The sequence below is a fragment of the Eleutherodactylus coqui genome, chromosome 8 (assembly GCF_035609145.1).
Source record: "Eleutherodactylus coqui strain aEleCoq1 chromosome 8, aEleCoq1.hap1, whole genome shotgun sequence".
NCBI lineage: Eukaryota > Metazoa > Chordata > Amphibia > Anura > Eleutherodactylidae > Eleutherodactylus > Eleutherodactylus coqui.
In genome coordinates, this window is record NC_089844.1 from 172,624,682 (window position 1) to 172,636,873 (window position 12,192).

The window sequence follows — 12,192 nt, forward strand, 5'->3', positions numbered from 1 at the left end:
TGACTCAATTAAGAAGGAGTAGCAGCATGGGATTTTGTGCACCTGCGTTCTCAGTTGTCAAGGATGCTAGCCTTGGTGGGAGTGCAGGGAAGACACTAACACAGGCGGAGAGTAGCCAGAATTATTGCCATGGGGATTATTTTCAATGGGATTGTGAGGAGGATGCCAGAGCAGACCCAAGGGGGGCCACAAATATTGAGGACAGGTTTGCACCTATGCCAGAGGTGCCACGCGGTTAAAGCAACCGGATGGCAGTGTATATTAGGACTATGTAGTGAATAGTGGATGAATGAATAGGGGTGTGAGGTAGATGAATATATGGGGAAGGCGAAGGGCTCAAGTAGATATGTATGAAGTGAGAACTCTGTCCATTTTCTCCTGTTTTCCATTTATCTGCTATTCCATATTCTATTCTAACCAGTGTGTACTTTGGAAATCTAGTGCATTACCCCAGCTAGACTGAGGAAGAGGCCGTGGACTTGAAACACATTTTTTGGCTGGTTTTAATTCTTTATCCAATAAATTGATACATTTTCTCATATTTGGCATCATAATTCAATCCTTGTGCCAGTTTTTCTCTATTTTACCTCTCATTGCCTATACATTTGCTCATCTATTGGGCGTTTACTGGTTGGTTGCACCTCCTCAGAACATACGCAGCACAAAATTTGTTACAGACATCAGGTCCTAGTAGATAAAGGAACACAATCACACGGCTGCTCCACCTCTTTTTCTATATCCCTACTCCTATCATATAAACTACATTTTTGAGTTAAATATTTTTTAATTAATTTTTGATTTTCTTTTTCTTTTCGGTCACAGCCTATTTTTAGAAAAAATAAAGTCCTGCATTTTCCCCACTGACCACAGAGCCTACTAATAGTCTGTCATTTACTGCTCTGTAGAGAAAACTTTTCAGCAGTCATCTCACTGACATCCCAGGCAGGATTACACTGAGAGGTTACACCTATATGTAGATAACAGAGGATCCACCCTTCACAATAGGTGATCAGCTGTGACCATCTACCTCTGCACATGTCACAGAGCTATCTAGAGTAGTCTCCCATATAAATCTGCCACTGTTCCTTGTGTTAATGGCCCATGAAGCTGCTGTAAAGCACCGCTCTAAATGCTGTTACATGTAGCTCAGGCATGATGGCCGCCCCTAGGCATGTATAGACAACAGAATAAAAAAATTCTACAATTAGAAAATAAAAAGATTAGAAAAATGAAAAATGTTTCTCTATCATAAATTTAAAAAAAATTGCCATATAGTCCCTTTATATGGCCAGTGAGGGTTCTGTCAGGACATTGAGTTCAATGTGACTTCTACATTTTACCAGCCCTGATTAAACCAAAAGAACGTTGTCTGGAGGCCACCTGAACCTCCTAGCTTTGACCTGTAGAGTTATATAATTGACCTTGTATCCTCTTGCATTGTATCTGTCATAACAATATGGAACGTATTAAATAAAAGTATTCATAAAAGTCTGCTGCCTTTATTGTGCTTTTATTCTATTGTCCATCTGTTCTTAGACAACAAGTACAAAACAGATGAGAAGTCTTTTCATGGGATATGTCAGTCATGTATGGGCAATGGCATAGCTAAAGCCTTGTAAGGAATGCAAGAAGATGGGTGACAATATCACTGAGGTAGAGGTTGCAATAATCTATATCTTTACCAATGATTGCTGGGCAACGACTACAGCAGTGTGACAGGCTCAGCAATGCAGAACATACATTTGTGCTCAACATTATTGGCACTTAGATTCCCCTGTCCACAACTTGTCACCTTGTCAGCACTCACGTGACTTTAAAGGGGTTGTCCAGTTATAATTTATTGATGGCTTATCCTAAGAATTAATCAATAGATCATGCACTGAGCTGATTTCAGGAAACAGACATCTCTGTTCTTACTGCAGTGGACGGGCTTGGTATTACAGGCCAAGCCACTATTGAAAAGAATAGGAACTTGGCTTGCAGTACCAAGCCTGGCCATTATAGTAAGATCGAAGATGTCTGCTTTCTGCAGAAATCAGTTCAGTGCATTAGTGCACTGGCCCAGCCAATAGCTGATCATGGGGGTCCTGAGTGACCAAGCCTGCCAATCTACTACTGTGACTGGGTCATCAATAGTTTAGAACTGGACAACCCATTTATTTAGCCTATGAATGGAAGCTTTGATATTTAACCCTTTAAGGACCGCCACCCTTTTTCTCATTTTCGGTTTTCCATCCCCACTTTCAAAAAAATCATAACTCTTATTTATCCATCAACGTAGCTGCCTAAGGGCTCGTCTGTTGCAGGACGAGTTGTATTTTGTACAATGTAATGTACCGTATAATGTACTGAAAAACCTTCTAAAAATGCTAAGTGGAGTGAAATTGAAAAAATAAGGACAGTTACGCCAGAGACACATAGACTTCACCCACCCATCTCCTTCACCATCTCAAATCCTGTGTTCTATGAATGTAGTTGCTCTGATCTATTGCCCACTTCCTCACTCCGATACGAACTTGGCACATGTCCCAGAACTCTGCAGATGATGACTGCTGGACAGGTTTCTCAACTTCACTTGGCAGCTCTCTTGGCTTCAGAACTCTTCAATAGAACTCAAGCTGCTCTGACAGAACTACACTTACGCTTCCTTCACCTGCTTTGGCTGCAGCTCCTTCTCCCGTCCTGATCAGGACTCCTGTGCTCACTGCCAAGGTAACAAGTATACCTAATCTAGATGTACTGAGCCCAGGTGCGAATGTTCAGCTTGCCCCTTCCCCATCCCAACCACCTGTGACAGAACCAAAATCTCACCTTCAATTTGTATAGATCATATAATTACATTGATTGAAAAAAGACCCAGGTCCATCATGTGCAACCCTTCTTTAATCTATTATGCATCATTTACTATATTAATTATAACCTTCAATGCCATTAGTTATTACTCGGTTTCCCCAAAAATAAAACATTGTCTTATATTAATTTTTTCCCCAAAAGGGGTCTCTGGTGCTTCAGCAGGCTGCTGTATCCTCCACGCTGACAACTTTCTCTTCCTGGTAATGGGGCTTTGAATATCCCACCTCCAGCAAGCAAGTGCTGTGATTGGATCATGAGCGCCACTTGCTCAGCCAATCAGAGCCGGCGCTCGATGAACCAAATACAGCAATTCAGTGATGTAATTCACTGAATTTCTGTGAACGATTGAGCACCATGTGTTAAGCAACATTTTGTATAAGAACTGTACCCTCTGGGTACTGAATGGGGCAACCCGTAACATAACATAGTAACATAGTTCGTTAGGCCGAATGAAGACAATGTCCATCTAGTCCAGCCTGTCTATCCTCCTGTGTTGATCCAGAGGAAGGCAAAATACCCCAAGAGCGGAAGCCAATTAGCCCTTTTGGGGAAAAAATTCCTTCCCGACTCCCTAATGGCAATCACACTGTTCCCTGGATCAACCCCTAATAGTTCCTACCTGCCTGTATACCCGGATTAACAATTAACCTAAGATTTATAACCTATAATATCCTTCCTCTCCAGAAAGACATCAAGTCCCCTTTTAAACTCCTCTATGGATTTTGCCATCACCACTTCCTCCGGCAGAGAGTTTCACAGTCTAACTGCTGTTACAGTAAAGAATCCTTTTCTATGTTGGTGATGTAACCTGCTCTCCTCTAAACGTAACGGATGCCCTCTTGTTACCGTCGCAGTCCTGGGTATAAACAGATCCTGGCAGAGATCCTTGTATTGTCCCCTTATGTATTTATACATAGTTATTTGATCACCCCTTAGCCGTCTTTTTTCTAGAGTAAATAATCCCAATTTTGATAGCCTCCCACGTCTGGTGCAATTCGCCAAAAGTCCCTGTTACCCTGGAAAACAAGGTATGGTATAAATGGTAGGGCGGTGCCTGCCCCCTGGCACATTAGAAGTAAACTGGTCTGAGTTGGTGTGCAGTGTGTACTGCTTGAGTAAGTACAAGGCCTAGTAGCAGCAATAGAGGTGGAGACAACCTTTTGACTCCACGGAGTGTTCCACCCCAGTGCCCACAGAGAAAAGCCATGCATCACGAAATGAAGTTTTGTCTAAAATCCATGGTGGATATGGGGTTAGTTACGTCCTGTGGTGGTAAGTGCCAGAAAGAGAACCGGTACCCAAGAGCGGGAAACAAAACAGAGGCTAAGAAACTGTTGGTGAGTTGGCCGAATGAAGTGGACGCCAGGTTCCCTGTGGAGCATGCTGCATCTCCTTACACAGGTAGATCCCTGACACCCGTGGACTACAAACCTGTCGACTGTTCCTGATCCTGGGATGGAGGACTCTACTGTAGCACTTTGGTCTGCATCTAAAACACCTTTCCTCCTCATATAATAAATGTCTCCTGGTCCTTTGTACAGTCCTTGGGAAGAATGAACCCTGCACCCATTTTTTGGACTGACTGCACAAATATTTCTACTTCTAAATGAGATCACCTCTAAGGCATCTTCTCCAAGCTCACCAAGCCTGGTTTTTGTAGCTTCTCATTACAAGGGCTCATACACACAGGCGTGTTGTCACCGTGTATTATGCTCGCACATTTCCCATTTGTAACACGTGGTGAATAGAGGCATTTAAATTCAATGGACTTTCATTCCTCCATGCACATCGTATCATATGCAGTTCTAGTATGTTAAATTGTCTGTTTTCTTGCCGCTCATTAAAGCTAACTTTGAACATGTAAAACAATTGCTGCATGATTGTATGTTGGTTTGGTTGGAAGTAATTGCCCGAAAATGCTAGGGTGGGGCCAGGCACTTGAGAGGCCTTGGAGACTCTTGAATATGCATATTTCCAGATTAATCAGGCCTCTGTATGCTGGAAGGGTACAATGTTGACCTCCTCGCAGTCTACAAGGTGCAACCCAACCTAATTGGTTTAAATATTTTTCTCTCCAACCTGAGTTTTTGAGGGGGGTTGGAATGCCAAGTAGGCTTCCTTAGCTTCCTACGTGGTGGCTTTGGGCTTGGCTTTGAAGGTGGTAATATTCCCTACATGCAATGCTGTGTACAGTTGATTTGTATCACAGGAGCAAAATAAATGTGAGATTCCTTTTTTTCCTTGCATTGGTGGTTTTGTTTATGCCTTCAGCTGTCATGTTCATAACGATGGTTGTTATAAGTAAAGCTGTGACAACTCCCCATTTCCCAGCAAACGGGGTCTCAGGCTACATTCATACAGGCGAGCATAATATCAGGCCCAGAATCTCTGTCTGATATAGCATTTACAAACACATGATTGTCACAATATGGGGATGCATTTTTGCTTAAGGTTTGCATCACTGCGTGTGAAAACATAGCGACTGCGTCCCATTGACTTCAATCGGTAAAATTGCATTGCACTCACATGTAAATTACACAGCATGCAAATGTCATGTGATTTCTTTGAAGTCCCATTGAAAATAATTTACAATGCATTTCAAGGGGTTGTAACGCCCCAAAGAACTAACTGTATCCTAGTCCTTGTTACGTGACGCCAACACTCTATCTGGACCCTCGGGGTGGTATGCCGCAGAAATAACAGAGTTGAGTCCAGTAATGGTTTAGCAATCTGAGAGTGTGTAGATATACTAACATTTGGGATTTGCAGTAACAACTTGAATGCACAGCTCTCTGTAAACGTATTTGCAGACAGTTCGCCAAAATGCAGCACCAAATAAGCAATTTGAGTACAACAAAAAGGAATAGCAAAATTGAATTGAAGATATTCTGACTTCCACACTCTCTCGGTTTCCTTACTGTATATTTTTTAACTAGACAATTTCCCCACTTGTGAATTGTAGATGAGTAATTGAGTTGAATTTGACTGAAGGATTTATGAAGCAGAGGGAGAAGTGGCTGTAAGGCTAATCCTGGCTTTATTACTTCACCGGGTAGCTATAACTTACTGTTTCTGGAAGGTGGACCTCAGAAAGTTTCTTCTTTTCCTCCGCTGAGTGATGGCAAGGGAGTGGGTTTTCACCTCACTTTACTTTGGGTAACAAACATGCTTAAACATGCTAAAAACTAACTCCTCTCTGACAATGGAACTGCAACCTTTGCTTTCTCACACTTGGCTGAGTCTGCCTTACTTTTCACTCCCAATTCCCGCACTATCTCATTTCCTCTTTCTGCATAGGGACTTGTGAAACTGCTTCCCTGCCCTTGGGGCTCTGTACCAGTGAAATTGAACCTGACTGTCAGTCAATGAGAGACCAGCTGACATCAGGGTTGAGCTCTATGCTTAGAGCAGAAGGGAAGATACAGGGTGTCTCCCACAGACGGCACCTTCTGTATCCATGGATGGCATCCAGACAGGTGAGACAGGACAAGTGTACTGTGAGTGGTCTGTAGGACCCGCTGGGCTTCTACAGAAATGCCCAAATATGGAACATGCTGAGATTATTTTTCCTTGCAGTGATGCAAAAAAATGCTCGTGTAAATAATTCTATTCAGAAGAATGGATTTCAGATTTGTGCGAGATTTCTGTGCATCGCATCACACAAAGCTTGTGTGAGAATATCGATCATGTGAATGTAGCCTCAAGGTGTTTACTTCACGAACGGTTTGCAACAGATAGGAGGAAGTAAAAGGGATTGACTTCAACTGTGTATAGATATGTGTCTATATCGCATATATCCTAATCGGCTTAATAAAAAACACACAAGAATGTGGATAGAGCGGTGTCAGCCACAGGTTTATTTTACAGAGATAGAGAACCTTGTCCAGTTTGTTAATAAAACATTTATATCGCAGTCTAGATAACCCAGAACACCAGGCCACTACAGCCACGATTGAAATGAATTGGAGCTATGCCTGCAATTACAAGTGCTGGCCACTACACAGGGGTTGGAGTAGCAGCTTCCACTCTGATCCTTGTGTATTGCGGTACTGACAGCATGCAGCTGCTTAGCTGATCAGTTGGGTTCCAAAATGTCGGACCCCGGCAGATCAACTATTGATGACCTATCCTAAGGATTATCAATAGTATTTGTGCCTGGAAAACCCCTTTAAGGATATGTAACACCTTTGACCGTGTTTGCTAGACCACGTGTCCATGGTCAGATGCATCCTGCCACTGCCCCGCAACGTCTACATCTTTCTTCTCTCCCTGCAAGCTGCTATGAGAATTCTCGATGTTAGATGAAGTATTTCGTCTTCTTCTACCTCGTCTTCCTCTTCATCATCCTGAGTTGACTCCACGTCACAGTGAGCATTGGGAGCTGGCACTTTCATTTTCACATCCCCCTGAGTACACTTTGCCTGTGAAGGACTGACCGCTCGCTCTGACCCACCATCTTCTTGGTGGGTCACCATCAATTGGTTGGGCATGAGTGCATTCAATGTTGTGGTCTTCCTCTGATAGTTTGAACTGCCTGGTTAACATCCATCATATTCAATGATCAAACTGCTCCTCAGACTGGTCCATGTGAACGGCTTCACAGGCTGTGGGGGATTTGGCATGGGATGAAGTAGAGGGGGAATGCTCATGGCCGACTGGTGGAGACTGACTGCTGTGTGCCTTGGACTGGATAGAAGAGGTGGTGGTGGTACTTGACTATGTGAGAACAGAAGGCCACAAATTATAGCTCTAATCTTTGGGAGTTGTCCCTGTTTGGCACAGCATAATTGAATTCCTCTCATCCCACTGCTAGCTGCATAAGGCCTGCAAATAATTCATAGTGGCTGGACTGGTGACTTTTAACAACTTCTGGGGCCACAAACAGAGAGCTGTGATATTCTCCAAACTGAAGCATATTTTGTCGGTCTTCTTCGCTGCTATATACATTGACAGCAGCAGTAATATCCCCTCCCCCAATGTACAGACCACGTTTTGTATAGGCATATAATGTGATGCAGCTTCTTTCTCTGCTTCCTTCAACAGAACCCCATTTAAGTTCTCTGCCGGTATACAAGCTTTAACACCAACGTCAGAATATCCTCTGTAGAATATCTGTCCCGACAGACCACATGTTATATAGGCATATAAACATGATGCAGCTTCTTTCTCTGCTTCCTCCAACATACAAACTTTCACACAGTCTTTAGAACTTAGCATCACAGAAACGGTCTTATAGTCCTTGTGAGATCAAGTTACAGTCTCTTGAAACACAAGCAGGCCGTGAGTAGCTCTGGGGTCACATTCACCGTACTCAAAGGTATACACCCATAGTTTCTAGGCTTCAAGCTTCTCAGTAATACAGCAGTTCACTGACTGGAGCCCCCTCATGGTCAAGAGGCTCCAGGAGCTTCTTGCAGGCTCACTGCTTTTAGCTGCGCTCACCTTTTTCCACACTCCTCAACTACAACCACGTTTGTGTACGCCACCTTGCCAGTTGCACTACCAGCAGGCGCTTCCCTGCAGGGCAAGACATATGTCTGACAGATTCCCTGGCCGTGCCCCATATCAGAACGGTTATGTAGAACATAAAATGGCCAACACACTGGGGTCATGACCATGTACTCCAAATTCTCAAAGCCATGATGGGGTCTGCAACGTACAGCAGATTCAAAGAGTTCTGTAATAAACATCAGTGATGTCACACTTCCCTAAATAAACAGGACTAATGCAATGACCCACGGAACATACCGTAGTCTGGGTGGCGGAAGGCTTATTTTTGTCACGGTGACGCCAGCACTCCAACTGGACTCTCGCAGATGGAATGGCGATGAAATAATTGAGTTGAGTCCAGTAATACTTTAGTAATCTGTGAGTGCACAGATTTACTGAATTTTATGTTTTAGAACAGAATTTACAATTCTCCACCAGGTGAGTAAAAATCCCCTTTAGTTCGGTTTTTTTGTGTGGTGGCGCGGATCTATATTTGTGACAATTCTCCACTAAGCTCTTTGAATAAGTACACGGAAATGCAGTAGTATGCAGACAATTGAACACGATGAGGAATACAGCAGTATTTGGTTTGATTAGGGCCTGACTTCTACGCTCTCTCCTTGCTTTACTCTGGACTGAACTAGGTAGACAATATCCCCCCTAGATATTCTATCCGAAGAGTTGATTTTTGTTTAGTGCAGTGTGGATGACGCAGAGTAGAAAATGACTGAGGCATTAATCCTGACTTTGAATTCACCAGATAGCTATAACTCACTGTTTATAGAAGGACGATCTCAGAAAGGATCTGACTCCCTCCGCCATGGAATGATAAGGGAGCAGGTTTTCACCACGCTCAACCTTGACAGGAAACATGTTGAATTGCTGGTTTGCTTCTGCACATGTACCTCCTCCCTTCTGTCACGACTGACTGCAACCTCTCCTCTCTTACATCTAGCTGAATCTGCCTAACTGCTCACTGACTCCTTTTATCTTCTCTGTTTCATTTCCCGCACTTTTTCGACTCCTCCCACTCTTGCATAGGGACGAGTGTGTTTGCTTCCCCACCCTTGGGCTCTGCTCCAGTGAAATTGAACCTCACTATCAGACAATAAGACTGCAGCTGACATCAGGCTAAGCTCTAGGCTTAGGAGAGAAGGGGAGAAACGTGGTCTTTCGTACAGAAGGCACTGTCTATGCCCACGGATGGCACATAGACAGGTGAGACAGGACAAGTGTGTATGTGAATGTTCTGTAGGACCCGCTGGGCCACTACACTAACACTTTTACATGTGTTGTAACATGTGTGTATACTCTGTACCCGGGTGATGACACATTCAGACACTCCTCAAGATATACTTGCTTGCCACTGATAAATATAGAACAAAGCGAAAGAGAAAGAGAATTGTTAATGAGACGTCTGGACTATTTCCTGTTGACTTTGACTTGTACAGGGTTTTCACAGTTTACAGCAGGAAACCTGCAGGGGAGCAGCGGAAAGTGGAAGTAAGTTACACATCATATAACATACGATGGATGTAAAAGAGCTGAATGTGCAACTAAACTGTTTAAGTTGTGTATCATGATAACTGGTACAGATGTAGTAGATGTTACTAGCAGTCCTATGTAATAGCACAGATAATACAATGATAACTATCAGTACAGATAATGTAGTAGCTGTCACCTGCAGTCCTATGTAACAGCACAGATAATACAATGATAACTATCAGTACAGATAATGTAGTAGGTGTCACCTGCAGTCCTATGTAACAGCACAGATAATACAGTGATAACTATCAGTACAGATAATGTAGTAGATGTCACCTGCAGTCATATGTAACAGCACAGATAATACAGTGATAATCTTTTTATTATAAAAGTAAAAAACATTACAGGGCGTAATGACAAAAATAGCAAAATAACAGAAAAAATTGCCAAATACAATCACAAGAACCATATATACAAAAACAGAAATATTTGCAAAAATAACAGAAAATAACAGAAATATTTGTAAGAAATAATAGCCAAACATTCATATTTACAAAATTTTACAGAAACAGTACAGGAGTGAAAAACCGGTCTGGCCGCATCCCTAATTTCACACGTCCCATTTACACTACAAAATTTACATAAGAAAACATATCACAACAAAAACAAGACAACCTATTCCATAATCCCGTGGTGCTGCATATTCCAACCTACTAAACAGAGAAAAAACACACATTAGTAAAACAAGAATATATATCAAATTTTTAAATTTTTTTTTTATTTTTTTATTTTTTATATACATATATAATGTAGTAGATGTTACTTGCAGTCCAATGTAACAGCACCGATAATGCAGTGACAACTATCAGTACAAATAATTTAGTATGTCACCTGCAGTCATATGTAACACCACAGATACTGCATTTCCCCCAAAATAAGCCCTACCCGATAAGCCCTTCCCCTATTTTCAAAAATAAGCCCTACCCCTAATATAAGCCCTCCCCGAAAGGTCTTGAAATATAGGACTCCCCCGTCTGAGTCCCTTGCGCTGGTCCCCGGAGCTGCAGCAGGCTGCCGTGTTCTCTGCTTTGACATAGAGCTCTCTTTTTGGTAACAGGGTTTAAATACTCCGCCTCCAGCAAGTGAGTGCTGTGATTAGATCGAACGCCAGACAATCAGAGCCGGAGCTCGATCATTCAAAGCCAGTCAGTGAATGACATCACTGAAGGGCTGTGATTGGTTCATCAAACGCCGGCTCTGAGTTGCTGGGGGCGGGATATTCAAAGCCACTTTACCAAAAAGAGTTCTGTGTGAATGCCAAGGACATGGCAGCCTGCCACAGCTCTGCCAGAGATCAGCAGCACCAGGGACCCGGACGCCGCAGACCAGGTGAGTATAAACTCCCCCTAAAAATAAGATACTGTGCCTCTTTTGGGGCAAAAATTAATACAAGACAGTGTCTTATTTTCGGGGGGTGTCTTATACTTACCCAGCCGTCGGAATCTGTGTCCCTTGCACTGGTCTCCGGTGCTGCCCCAAGCCTGCAGTTGTCAGCGCTGACAGGATTCTCTTCAGAGTGCCTACCGGAGGCGGGGTATTCCAAGCCGCATTACTTTTTTTGCCATTTCTCGCAATCCTCATCCGTACAGTCTTCACATGAGGATGCAGCAAAACTGGCAGTTCTCTTCTCTCTTCATCCTTCTGGTTTCCTCATTCACATCATTATCCCTTGGGGTCTCAGTTGTGAGACGCATCACGGACAATCTCGGACCTCTGGAGCGTACTCCTTTCCCAAGTAACTCGACGCCCCTCCTGCCTGGGCTGGCTAAGCACCCGCCAAGACCCCGTAAGCTCTTCATCCTCCCTGTTGCCACCAGCTTTTCCCCCAGAGCTATGGGCCTGCTGAACCTCTGACTGAGCTCGGCCGGTGTTGGCAAAGGAGAAGGGACAGCAACTGAATGAGTGCACTAAAGCACCACACAGGTTACACCGAATGTCTCCATAGGACGAGGTAGGGGGTCTTTTCCCCACACAGCACACACACCAGCACCTTACATTGTGCATTGAAATGTGTGGTGTCATCACAATTGTGGCAGACCTTTGGCTGCCCCTGGTAGAACAGAATCCTGTCCCTTCCCAGGAATGCAGAAGAAGGGATGCGGGTAACGGAGTTACCTGCACGTTTCAACTTCACCATAAAAGTACAGGCCCCTGACCAGATATCGTGTGCATCCCTGTTTTTCTGAGGAGGATGGAGAATATCTCCATACATGCTCATCCAGGTAATGATGTCAGCATAAGAGAGAGATTCATTATTAGACAAAAAGGCCGCTCTCTTAGTGTAACTCTGGCAAGATATTGCTT

The 12,192-nt window shown here is 43.5% G+C and overlaps 1 protein-coding gene across 2 annotated transcripts in view; it reads left to right on the forward strand.

Annotated features, from left to right (window-relative positions):
• The first annotated feature begins 2,692 nt into the window (after positions 1–2,692).
• Positions 2,693–12,192, forward strand: part of LOC136577193 (up-regulator of cell proliferation-like) — a 34,385-nt gene continuing 24,885 nt past the window's right edge. The window contains exon 1 of one of the 2 annotated variants that reach the window (XM_066576993.1): positions 2,693–2,712. The gene's annotated coding sequence lies outside the window, so the exon portion shown is untranslated. Of the gene's footprint in view, positions 2,713–9,762; positions 9,847–12,192 lie in introns of those variants that run through there. The other variant, XM_066576992.1, reaches the window with a different exon arrangement.